The following is a 13,469-nucleotide window of genomic DNA, read 5'->3' as shown; positions in this document are numbered from 1 at the left end:
CAAATTTTTTTCTTGTTTTATTATTTTTTTAGTAGTCTTATAGTAGTCTTAGATTTTTCATTTTGATGAGCCTCGCTTTGAGGAATTCATGGAATAATCCATTTTCATGGAATAATGAATTAAGGAAGAAAGGATATGAGTCTACCGCTTACAAGAAAAGATCTCATGATAGTCAATATGGGCCCTCAACACCCATCAATGCATGGTGTTCTTCGACTGATCGTTACTCTCGATGGTGAGGATGTTATTGATTGTGAACCCATATTAGGGTATTTACACAGAGGAATGGAAAAAATCGCGGAAAACCGAACTATTATACAATACTTACCTTATGTAACAAGGTGGGATTATTTAGCTACTATGTTTACAGAAGCAATAACAGTAAATGCACCAGAATTCTTGGAGAATATTCAAATACCACAAAGAGCCAGCTATATTAGGGTAATTATGTTAGAATTAAGCCGGATAGCTTCTCACTTGCTATGGCTTGGACCTTTTATGGCGGATCTCGGCGCACAGACTCCTTTTTTCTATATTTTTAGAGAGAGAGAATTAATATATGATCTATTTGAAGCTGCTACAGGTATGCGAATGATGCACAATTACTTTCGCATCGGAGGAGTAGCCGCCGATCTACCTTATGGATGGATCGATAAATGTTTAGATTTCTGTGATTATTTTTTACGCGGAGTTGTTGAATATCAACAACTTATTACACAGAATCCAATTTTTTTAGAGCGAGTTGAAGGAGTAGGTTTTATTAGCGGAGAAGAAGCAGTAAATTGGGGCTTATCGGGACCGATGTTACGAGCTTCTGGAATACAATGGGATCTTCGTAAAGTAGATCCTTATGAGTCTTACAACCAATTTGATTGGAAAGTCCAATGGCAAAAAGAAGGGGATTCGTTAGCTCGCTATTTAGTACGAATTGGTGAAATGAGGGAATCCATCAAAATAATTCAACAAGCTGTAGAAAAAATTCCTGGAGGACCTTATGAAAATTTAGAAGTCCGACGCTTTAAGAAAGAAAATAATTCTGAATGGAATGATTTTGAGTATAAATTTCTTGGTAAAAAACCTTCGCCCAATTTTGAATTGTCAAGACAAGAGCTTTATGTAAGAGTAGAAGCCCCAAAAGGTGAATTAGGGATTTATCTAGTAGGAGATGATAGCCTTTTCCCCTGGAGATGGAAAATCCGTCCACCCGGGTTTATTAATTTGCAAATTCTTCCTCAGCTAGTTAAAAAAATGAAATTGGCTGATATCATGACGATATTAGGTAGTATAGATATCATTATGGGGGAAGTTGATCGTTGAAATGATAATAGATAGGGTAGAGGTAGAAACTATCAATTCTTTTTCGAAATTGGAATTATTAAAAGAAGTCTATGGACTGATATCGATTCTACCCATTTTGACCCTCCTTTTGGGAATAACAATAGAGGTACTCGTAATTGTGTGGTTAGAAAGAGAAATATCTGCGTCGATACAACAACGTATTGGTCCTGAATATGCTGGCCCCCTGGGCCTGCTTCAAGCTATAGCAGATGGGACTAAGCTACTTTTTAAAGAAGATATTCTGCCATCCCGAGGAGATATTTCTTTATTTAGCATTGGACCCTCTATAGCAGTCATATCAGTTTTATTAAGTTTTTTAGTTATCCCTTTGGGATATCATTTTGTTTTAGCCGATCTTAGTATTGGTGTTTTTTTATGGATTGCCATTTCAAGTATAGCTCCTATTGGTCTTCTTATGGCAGGATATAGCTCAAATAATAAATATTCTTTTTCAGGCGGTCTACGAGCTGCTGCTCAATCCATTAGTTATGAAATACCATTAACTTTTTGTGTGCTAGCAATATCTCTACGTGTGATTCGTTAAAATAGATCTTTTTCCTATAAAATCCATTAACTATTTATATTCCTTTTCTTATTTAGTATTTGGGTTGGTAAGTTAAACTAGATAGCTATATGAGTGAAACAAAACAGCTTATAAATTTGTAGTAAAAAGAAAAAATCTCATTTCCTACGTACAAGAAAAAAGTGGAAGTAAACATAAGCAGTGTAAACTCTTTATCCCAAGGTTGATATTTTTTAATTAGTCATCATATCTTGAAGCGGCCAAGAATAAAGGATTCACGATATGGAATTCCATTACTAGAATACTCCTAGTTATTACTATAACTTAATAATCCATAAGAAGAATCCACCAAAAGTTAGTGAAGGGTTAGGAACACTAAAGTACATAAAGGATTAGTAATGGAAAATCTAAAACATTAGAGATTTTTGCCCATAAAAGGAATCATAATAAGGACTTGCAATTTGTAGAAATTATCAAGTAGTACTTTCTTCGGATTCCGATCCAGAGTATGTTCCCATTCACTTGTTAAGGAAATGGCTATCAAGAACGAATTAACCCTTTATCCATTTTTTCTTTTTAAATACCCCCTCCCTGGGGAAAGAAGAATAGTAAAAAAGATATGGAGTGCACTAGAAAAAATTTTCATTATTTCCTTCCTCTATCCATATTCATGCAGAATTGCTCATGAACTAATACCCAACTCTTTCCATTTATTAATTGAATTCCTATAACAAGTAACAAGTGTTTTATTCCAAGATTAAGTTATTACTGAACAAAGAAAAATTTTCATTATATTATAAAGGATGAGATCAATTCGGAAGCGCTTTTTCTTATTCTAGCAGACGGAATTCCTTTGGTCTAATTTAGGACTTTCAAATCTATTTTATTTTATCTAATTCTATCTACGCCCCCGGGGCTAGGAACAAAACAGTCCTTTCCTTTTTCTGATCATAGAGAAGCCGTATGAAGCTAAGGTTTCATGTACGGTTTTGAAATAGCGGTGGGAACTGTGATGTTATCACCGACTATGATTATCTAACAGTTCAAGTACAGTTGATATAGTTGAAGCACAGTCAAAATACGGTTTTTTTGGATGGAATATTTGGCGTCAGCCTATAGGTTTTCTGGTTTTTTTAATTTCTTCTTTGGCAGAATGTGAAAGATTACCCTTTGATTTACCAGAAGCGGAGGAAGAATTAGTAGCAGGTTACCAAACTGAATATTCCGGTATCAAATATGGTTTATTTTATCTTGTTTCTTACCTAAATTTATTAGTTTCTTCTTTATTTGTAACAGTTCTCTACTTGGGCGGGTGGAATTTATCTATTCCCTATATATCCTTTTTTGATTTTTTCCAAATGAATAAAGCAGTTGGAATTTTGGAAATGACAATGGGTATATTTATTACATTAACTAAAGCTTATTTATTTCTCTTCATTTCTATCACAATAAGATGGACTTTACCGAGGATGAGAATGGATCAGTTATTAAATCTTGGATGGAAATTTCTTTTACCTATTTCCCTGGGCAATCTCTTATTAACAACCTCTTCTCAACTTGTTTCACTATAAATAAGATAATACAATAATAGTAAGAATATTTTCAACACAAAAGCTCTCTCAAACAAGAGAAAGAAACATATCTTTTTCATAGATATTTAGAATGAATATGTTCCCTATGGTAACTGGGTTCATGAGTTATGGTCAACAAACAATACGTGCTACAAGGTACATAGGTCAAAGTTTCATAACTACCTTATCCCACACAAATCGTTTACCTATAACGATTCACTACCTTATGAAAAATCAATTACACCAGAGCGTTTCCGAGGGCGAATCCACTTTGAATTTGATAAATGTATTGCTTGTGAAGTATGTGTTCGCGTATGTCCGATAGATTTACCCGTTGTGGATTGGAGATTTGAAAAGGATATTAAAAGAAAACAATTGCTTAATTATAGTATTGATTTCGGAGTTTGTATATTTTGTGGCAATTGTGTTGAGTACTGTCCAACAAGCTGTTTATCAATGACTGAAGAATATGAACTTTCTACCTATGATCGTCATGAATTGAATTACAATCAAATTGCTTTAAGTCGGTTACCAATCTCCATAATGGGAGATTACACAATTCAAACAATTAGGAATTCGTCTGAAAGTAAAATAAACAAAGAAAAATCTTCGAATTCAAGAACGATTACTGATTACTAAACTTTGATTTTGTCTTTCTGTTATAAAAATCTAATAATTCTTTATTAAACTTTAAAATTAAACTATAAAGAAAAACGAAAAACTACTGCTTATTGGAAATTATTTCTTATTTTAAATCAGACTAGATTTTCGTGATATAATATAATTTATAACTATAAGTTTATACACAAAAAAATACCCTAATCCTTTTTTCCTTCCTTGAATCCTTTAGTTTTAGTCAGTTCATGAAAAATTTTATACTATTAATTTCTTTTTATCCATAATGGATTTACCTGGACCAATACATGAGATTCTTATGCTATTTGGGGGATTTGTTCTTCTACTAGGGGGTCTAGGAGTAGTATTACTTACCAACCCCATTTATTCTGCCTTTTCGCTGGGATTAGTTCTTGTTTGTATATCCTTATTCTATTTTTTATTAAATTCCTACTTTGTAGCTGTCGCACAACTTCTTATTTATGTGGGAGCCATAAATGTCTTGATCATATTCGCTGTAATGTTCGTAAATGGCTCAGAATGGTCTAAAGATAAGAATTATTGGACTATTGGAGATGGGTTCACTTCACTCGTTTGTATAACTATTGTTTTTTCACTAATGACTACTATCCCAGATACGTCGTGGTATGGAATTCTTTGGACTACAAGATCAAACCAAATAGTAGAACAGGGTCTCATAAATAATGTTCAACAAATTGGAATTCATTTAGCAACCGATTTTTATCTTCCGTTTGAACTCATTTCCATAATTCTTCTAGTTTCTTTAATAGGTGCAATTACTATGGCTCGGCAATAAGAAAACTTAGAAAAAGTACAAATTATAAGAATTGCAAATCTAAAATAAATAACTAAAGAATCACAATTTTGATTTAGTAAAATCCATCTACTGCCAACAAATACCTCCTTTTTTTTTTTTTTTTTTTTTCTTTTGTTGTGTAATTGTTCTATTGTAATTAATTGAATCGGTTCAATTCTTGCCCTCATATTGAAATGAATCGAGATTGATAAGGAGTTAGTTAATGATGTTTGAGCATGTACTTTTTTTGAGTGTCTATTTATTTTCGATTGGTATCTATGGATTGATCACAAGCCGAAACATGGTTAGAGCTCTAATATGTCTTGAACTTATACTGAATTCAATTAATCTAAATCTCGTAACATTTTCTGATCTATTTGATAGTCGCCAATTAAAAGGAGATATTTTCGCAATTTTTGTTATAGCCCTTGCAGCTGCTGAAGCCGCTATTGGACTATCCATTCTTTCTTCCATCCATCGTAATAGGAAATCCACTCGTATCAATCAATCTAATTTATTGAATAATTAGACTTTTGAATAATTAGACATAGAATCCTCTAAACAAAGGCGCACATATTAAAATAAATAGAAATCAATACTATTTTCTTAGTATTATTTGAGAATATCCATTTTTTTTAGTAGATTATTGCATAGTATTCTTTTTCACTTAAATGAATTTTTGTATTTGTAATTCATTGATATTGCAATTTGAATATTGCAATAATTTATATTGAAAAGACGATAGCCAATTTATTGGCTAATTCGAATTCGTCTGTACAATTCGTAAAATTCTTTCTTATTTCTTATTTATTGTTGAAATCCAAAATTAAAGTCTCTTGGCTCTCTTCACGCTTTCTCACAAACAGATTAAAAAATAGATTTTTTTTTTTGAAGTTTGGATAAACCATTGCTTCGTCTGGTGTCTACAATACATATGACTCATTATAGTACTAATTTCATTTTTACCAGATCGAAAAATTTTATGTTGAAAAGAAAAATTTATAGATCCAATGTCACATTCCGTAAAAATTTACGATACATGTATAGGATGCACTCAATGTGTACGAGCTTGTCCAACAGATGTATTAGAAATGATACCCTGGGATGGATGTAAAGCCAAGCAAATTGCTTCCGCGCCGAGAACCGAAGATTGTGTGGGTTGTAAGAGATGTGAATCTGCCTGCCCGACAGATTTTTTAAGTGTCCGCGTTTATTTAGGGCCTGAAACAACACGTAGCATGGCTCTATCTTATTGATACGTTACAAAAAACTTCACTCGAATCGTCTGATTCCTCTTTACCGAAGAAGCCTGTGCTCGAAATAATCGAGCACGGGCTTTTCTGGTCAAAACGTATCTTGTCTTTATCACTTTATCATGAGTTATTTTCCTTGGTTAACAATACTTGTTGTTTTGCCGATATTTGCAGGTTCATTAATTTTCTTTTTACCTCATAAGGGAAACAAAGTCGTTAGGTGGTATACTATATCTATTTGTTTATTAGAATTCCTTCTAATGACTTATGCGTTCTGTTATCATTTCCAACTGGAGGATCCCTTAATCCAATTAAAGGAGGATTATAAATGGATAGATGTCTTCGATTTCCACTGGAGATTGGGAATCGATGGACTTTCATTAGGATCTATTTTATTGACAGGATTTATCACTACTTTAGCTACTTTAGCAGCTTGGCCAATTACACGGAATTCGCGATTATTCTATTTCCTGATGCTCGCAATGTATAGTGGTCAAATAGGATTATTTTCTTCGCGAGACCTTTTACTTTTTTTTATCATGTGGGAGTTAGAATTAATTCCTGTTTACTTACTTTTATCCATGTGGGGGGGGAAGAGGCGTCTATATTCAGCTACAAAGTTTATTTTGTATACTGCAGGCGGTTCCATTTTTTTCTTAATCGGAGTTCTGGGTATGGGCTTATATGGTTCCAACGAACCAGGATTAGATTTGGAAAGATTAATTAATCAATCATACCCTGCAACCTTGGAAATACTTTTATATTTTGGCTTCCTTATTGCTTATGCTGTCAAATTGCCGATTATACCCCTACATACGTGGTTACCAGATACCCATGGGGAAGCACATTATAGTACATGTATGCTTTTAGCGGGAATATTATTAAAGATGGGAGCATATGGATTGATTCGGATCAACATGGAATTGTTACCTCATGCTCATTATCTATTTTCGCCCTGGTTAGTAATAATAGGAGCGATCCAAATAATCTATGCAGCTTCAACTTCTCTTGGTCAACGAAATTTCAAAAAAAGAATAGCTTATTCCTCTGTATCTCACATGGGTTTCATAATTATAGGAATTGGTTCCATAACCAACATTGGACTCAATGGAGCTATTTTACAAATATTATCCCATGGATTTATTGGTGCTACACTTTTTTTCTTGGCAGGAACCGCTTCTGATAGAATGCGTCTTGTTTATCTCGAAGAACTGGGGGGAATATCTATCCCAATGCCTAAAATTTTTACCATGTTTAGTAGCTTTTCAATGGCTTCTCTTGCCTTACCAGGAATGAGTGGTTTTGTCGCAGAATTAGTAGTATTTTTTGGACTAATTACTAGTCCAAAATTTCTGTTAATGCCAAAAACACTAATTACTTTTGTAATGGCAATTGGAATGATATTAACTCCTATTTATTTATTATCTATGTTACGCCAGATGTTCTATGGATACAAGCTATTTAATGTTCCAAACGCAAATTTTGTGGATTCTGGACCACGAGAACTCTTTATTTTAATCTGTATCTTTTTACCAGTAATAGGAATTGGTATTTATCCAGATTTTGTTCTCTCCCTATCCGTTGACAGGGTAGAGGCTCTCTTATCCAATTATTATCCTAAATAGGTTTGCTTTTTTTTACTCGTCTGCTCTATTAATGCAGAAATAAGTAAAAAAGTATATAATGCAGAAATAAGTAAAAAAGTATAATTAGATCTATCTCGAATTTTTGAGAACCCTTTGATAAGGCGTTCAAGGGGTTCTCAAATAAAACATAAAAGTAAAAACCTTCATTTCATGAAGGTTTTATTTTATGTAATCATTTAGGTGTTAATGTAAACGAACCATAACTATGTAAGCCTATTCCTAATAGATTTATACCAAAATAACAAATCCAAATTATAAGAAATCCTATCAAAGCTATAAGTGCAGAATTCGTACCCTTCCAATTTGGATTTGTTCTACTATGTAAATAAATTGCGAATATGGTCCAAGTAATAAATGCCCAAGTTTCCTTAGGATCCCAATTCCAATAGGATCCCCAGGCCTCATTAGCCCATACTGCTCCACAAAGAATACCTACGGTTAAAAGGGTAAATCCTAGGCTAATGACACGATAACTCCAAGAATCCAAACGCTCCGTTAATTGATATTTGTAATAATTTGGAAATGAAGGGACAGAGGTTCTTTTTAAAGCACTTCTTTTTGCATAAAAATATTTAATATCACTAAAGAAAAATGTTTTATTTAAAACATTTTTTTTCTTTTTAGAAAAGAAATGGAAATTATTTCGAAATCTAATGATTAGAATAGCGGCAGATAATAAGGATCCGCACAAAAGAGTTGCATAGCTTAATAACATCATACTGACATGCATCATTAACCACTGAGATTGTAGAGCAGGTACTAGTATCGTGGATTGATGCATTTCAGTTAAAAGACCCGATGTGGCAAAGCCTTGCGTTAAAATAGTACTTGGCGTAGTTATTGTGCTTAAATCATTTTTAGAGTTCTGTATTTTAGGAATGGTATGAAGAATATACAGGGCCCATGAAAGGAAGATCAATGACTCATATAAATTACTTAATGGAAAATGTCCCGAGGAAGCCCAACGAGAAACTAAGAATCCTGTTATAGAGAAAAAAGTAACTATCATTCCTTTTTCTGACGAATCGCGTAATCCTCCAAGTTCACGAACTAATAAGGTTATAAAATGAATCGTAATCACAATTGAAATCGTTGAGAAAGAGATATGAGTTAGTATATGTTCTAAAGTTGCAAATAGCATAAGGGGAAGGTCCCATTACAAAATTGTAAATTTCGAATTGATTTCTAATCTATTGTATTCTTTTTCAAGAATGCCGCCACTCGGATTCGAACCGAGATGCTTGAGCACTGCTTCCTAAGAGCAGCGTGTCTACCAATTTCACCATGGCGGCTAACTTCAAATAATAGGTAACTTAAAAGAATAATAGCTATTATCTTGGGAATCGTCGATATTGGGAAAGTCCATAAAATTTAGGAACATTAGAGTTTTCATTAAAATAGACTTCGTTTGGTAGTATCGTTTCCATTTTTTTTTTTTACAATAAACTCTTGCTTTGCCCAATAGAAACACAAACACTGCTTGAAAGAGTTGGAACTTCTTTTTTCTAACTTGCAATTATAGAACTAATTTTTTCTAATTAATTTCCCCTTTACATTTTGAAAATTCTTTCAATACAATGAAAAAAATCCAAAAGGGTTTCTATTTAATGATGAAATTAAAATAAAATGGATAAATAGAAAAGGCTTTTTGGATTTTTTAAAAATTTCTAGAATGAAAGTCTTTATGCTCTTATTAATAAGATTTACTAACCTTATGATTTTGGAGAAGATAGGTGGAAGTTGTAAGTCCTATTGTAAGAATACTCCACTTTTCATAATTTTCCTAATAGAATATGAGGATTCTATTAGGAAAATTATGAAAAGTTCATTGATAGGAAAAGAATACTTAGCACACAGTATACCAAACAAAACTTTTTTTTTCTTGTATATATAAGATAAGAGGGGTTTTTTGTTCTAAGAATATTGTACCGAGTAATTCGACACATAAAAGTACATTCAAAGAAGAATCCAAATTATTAAATAATTGGAATTCTTTTTTGATAAGTCAATTCATATTATTCCAAAATCTTATTATTTGTTTGTTGCCCAGAAAAACCCTTTGGTTTTGGATGCTCATTACCGCTCGAAAATGATCTTGATTTTACTAAAGAATAAGATTGTACTATGGAAAAATAAGTCTTTTTCTTCCAAATATTTTTACGAATACGCTTTTTTGACATTGAAGTACGTTTTTTTGGAACTGCCATTCAAAAAGGAAATTACTTTTTTCTAGTTGTATGTGAAAGACATCTATTGCTGCAAATCAATCCTTCTTTCTTCTTTTTATTAGTATTTATACTTAGATACTGAAAGATACTTAAATTTTGAATTATTTTTTACTTCATTTTGTCTAATGCGGATAAGACAACAAGAATTTTTTAACATTTTTTCTTTATATATTTTATACTTTTTTTTTAATAATATAGAATATATAGAAGGGTTTCTCATTTAAATCTATTTATATCTATTTATATATCAAGTATACTCCATATATAGATATATGGTATGGAAGCCTATCCCCCATATAAGATAAGACGGGGGGATAAAAAGAAGGGAAAATGAAAATAGTTAATTAAGTTCAGAATGGTATTCCATAAAGGAAAGGAATTCCAATCAAAACAAAAAATACTGAGTCTCTTAAACAAGACATTCTAAAACTTAGGTAATTTATAGTCATTAGAATTTTAGTTCTATATGAAGTAAGGACTATTCGATAATTTCTTATAAACATAGGTTTTCATTGGAATTCACTCAATCAGTTAATTATGGAACAAGAGAGCTGTTTCATCTTTGTTTTAAAGAAATATAAAAATGAATTATGAATAGAAAGTAAAATGATTCCACTTTTTTTTTTTTATTTTTATAAATATCTTTATTTAGTTAATAAAATAACTTCGTTACCTAGTTATTTTATTAACTTTTTTAATTTAACCAACTAAACCCATTCTTAATTTTTAATTATTTCAATGAGATAAATTTTGGAAAAATTAAGAATTTCAGTATTTTTTCTTATTCTTTTTATTTATTCTTTCAGAAAGAGATAAGAATTGGTTTGGTGAATCGGAAACAATTTTATAGAAAAATTGAAGTAAAAATTGAAGTAAAAATTGCAATTTCTTTTCTTATGGAACATACATATCAATATGCATGGGTAATCCCTCTTCTCCCACTTCCAGTTATTATGTCAATGGGATTTGGCCTTATTCTTATTCCGACAGCAACAAAAAATCTTCGTCGCATATGGGCTTTTCCTAGTGTTTTACTCTTAAGTATAGCTATGGTATTCTCAGTTCAACTGTCTATTCAACAAATAAATGGAAGTTCGATCTATCAATATCTATGGTCTTGGACCGTCAATAATGATTTTTCTTTAGAATTTGGATACTTGATTGACCCACTTACTTCTATTATGTTAATACTAATTACTACTGTAGGAATCCTGGTTCTTATTTATAGTGATGGTTATATGTCTCACGATGAAGGATATTTGAGATTTTTTGTTTATATAAGTTTTTTCAATACTTCCATGTTGGGATTGGTTACTAGCTCCAATTTGATACAAATTTATTTTTTTTGGGAACTCGTGGGAATGTGTTCTTATTTATTGATAGGCTTTTGGTTTACACGACCAATCGCAGCGAGTGCTTGTCAAAAAGCTTTTGTAACTAATCGTGTAGGGGATTTTGGTCTATTATTAGGAATTTTAGGTTTTTTTTGGATAACAGGTAGTTTAGAGTTTAGGGATTTGTTCAAAATAGCTAATAACTGGATTCCTAATAATGGAATTAACTCTTTACTTACTACTTTGTGTGCTTTTTTATTATTCCTTGGTGCAGTTGCGAAATCCGCACAATTCCCTCTTCACGTATGGTTACCCGATGCTATGGAAGGGCCCACTCCTATTTCGGCTCTTATACACGCAGCAACTATGGTTGCTGCGGGAATTTTTCTTCTAGCTCGACTTCTTCCTCTTTTCATATCTTTACCTTTGATAATGAGTTTTATTTCTTTAGTAGGTACAATAACACTATTCTTAGGAGCTACTTTAGCTCTTGCTCAGAGAGATATTAAAAGAAGCTTAGCCTATTCTACAATGTCTCAATTGGGTTATATGATGTTAGCTCTAGGTATAGGTTCTTATCAAGCTGCTTTATTCCATTTGATCACTCATGCTTATTCAAAAGCTTTATTGTTCTTGGGATCCGGATCCGTTATTCATTCAATGGAACCTCTTGTTGGATATTCACCAGATAAAAGTCAAAATATGGTTCTTATGGGCGGTTTAAGAAAATACATTCCAATCACAAGAACTACTTTTTTATGGGGTACACTTTCTCTTTGTGGTATTCCACCTCTTGCTTGCTTCTGGTCCAAAGATGAAATCCTTAGTAATAGTTGGTTGTATTCGCCCTTTTTTGGAATAATAGCCTCCTTTACTGCAGGATTAACTGCCTTTTATATGTTTCGGATATATTTACTTACATTTGATGGGTATTTGCGTGTTCATTTTCAAAATTACAGTAGCACTAAAGAGAGTTCCTTGTATTCAATATCCTTATGGGGAAAAAGGATACCCAAAGGAGTGAATAGGGATTTCGTTTTATCAACAACGAAGAGTGGAGTTTCTTTTTTTTCACAAAATATACCAAAAATTCAAGGTAATACAAGAAATAGGATAGGATCCTTTACTACGTCTTTTGGGGCTAAAAAAACTTTTGCCTATCCGCATGAAACGGGAAATACTATGTTATTTCCTCTTCTTATATTACTACTTTTCACTTTGTTCATTGGATTCATAGGAATCTCTTTTGATAATGGAGGAATTGGTAATGGAATAGCAGAGTTAACCATATTATCAAAGTGGTTAACTCCCTCAATAAACTTTACCCAGGAAAGTTCTAATTCTTTTGTAAATTCATATGAATTTATTACTAATGCAATTTCTTCTGTAAGTCTAGCTATCTTTGGTTTATTCATAGCATATATCTTCTATGGATCCGCTTATTCTTTTTTTCAGAATTTGGATTTAATAAACTCTTTTTACAAAGGAAATCCTAAAAAAGAATTTTTAGATCAAGTAAAAAAAAATATATACAGTTGGTCATATAATCGTGGTTATATAGATATTTTCTATACTAGGGTCTTTACCCTCGGTATAAGAGGGTTAACCGAACTCACGGAGTTTTTTGATAAGGGTGTTATTGATGGAATTACCAATGGAGTGGGTCTTGCTAGTTTTTGTATAGGAGAGGAAATTAAATATGTAGGGGGAGGTCGAATCTCGTCTTATTTATTCTTTTTTTTATGTTATGTATCTGTGTTTTTATTCTTTTTTCTTTCTTAAGTTAAGGAATTTACAACAAGTCTCTTGCAAAAATAACTATCCTATCCCCTTTCTACAATCTCTCTATATCCTTGTTACATAAGGTAAGTATTGTATAATAGTTCGGTTTTCCGCGATTTTTTCCATTCCTCTGTGTAAATACCCTAATATGGGTTCACAATCAATAACATCCTCACCATCGAGAGTAACGATCAGTCGAAGAACACCATGCATTGATGGGTGTTGAGGGCCCATATTGACTATCATGAGATCTTTTCTTGTAAGCGGTAGACTCATATCCTTTCTTCCTTAATTCATTATTCCATGAAAATGGATTATTCCATGAATTCCTCAAAGCGAGGCTCATCAAAATGAAAAATCTA

This window comes from Triticum urartu, unplaced genomic scaffold (genome assembly GCF_056163025.1).
Source record: "Triticum urartu cultivar PI428250 unplaced genomic scaffold, HENAU_Tu73 scaffold640, whole genome shotgun sequence".
Lineage (NCBI taxonomy): Eukaryota > Viridiplantae > Streptophyta > Magnoliopsida > Poales > Poaceae > Triticum > Triticum urartu.
This window is presented reverse-complemented; position numbering follows the sequence as displayed.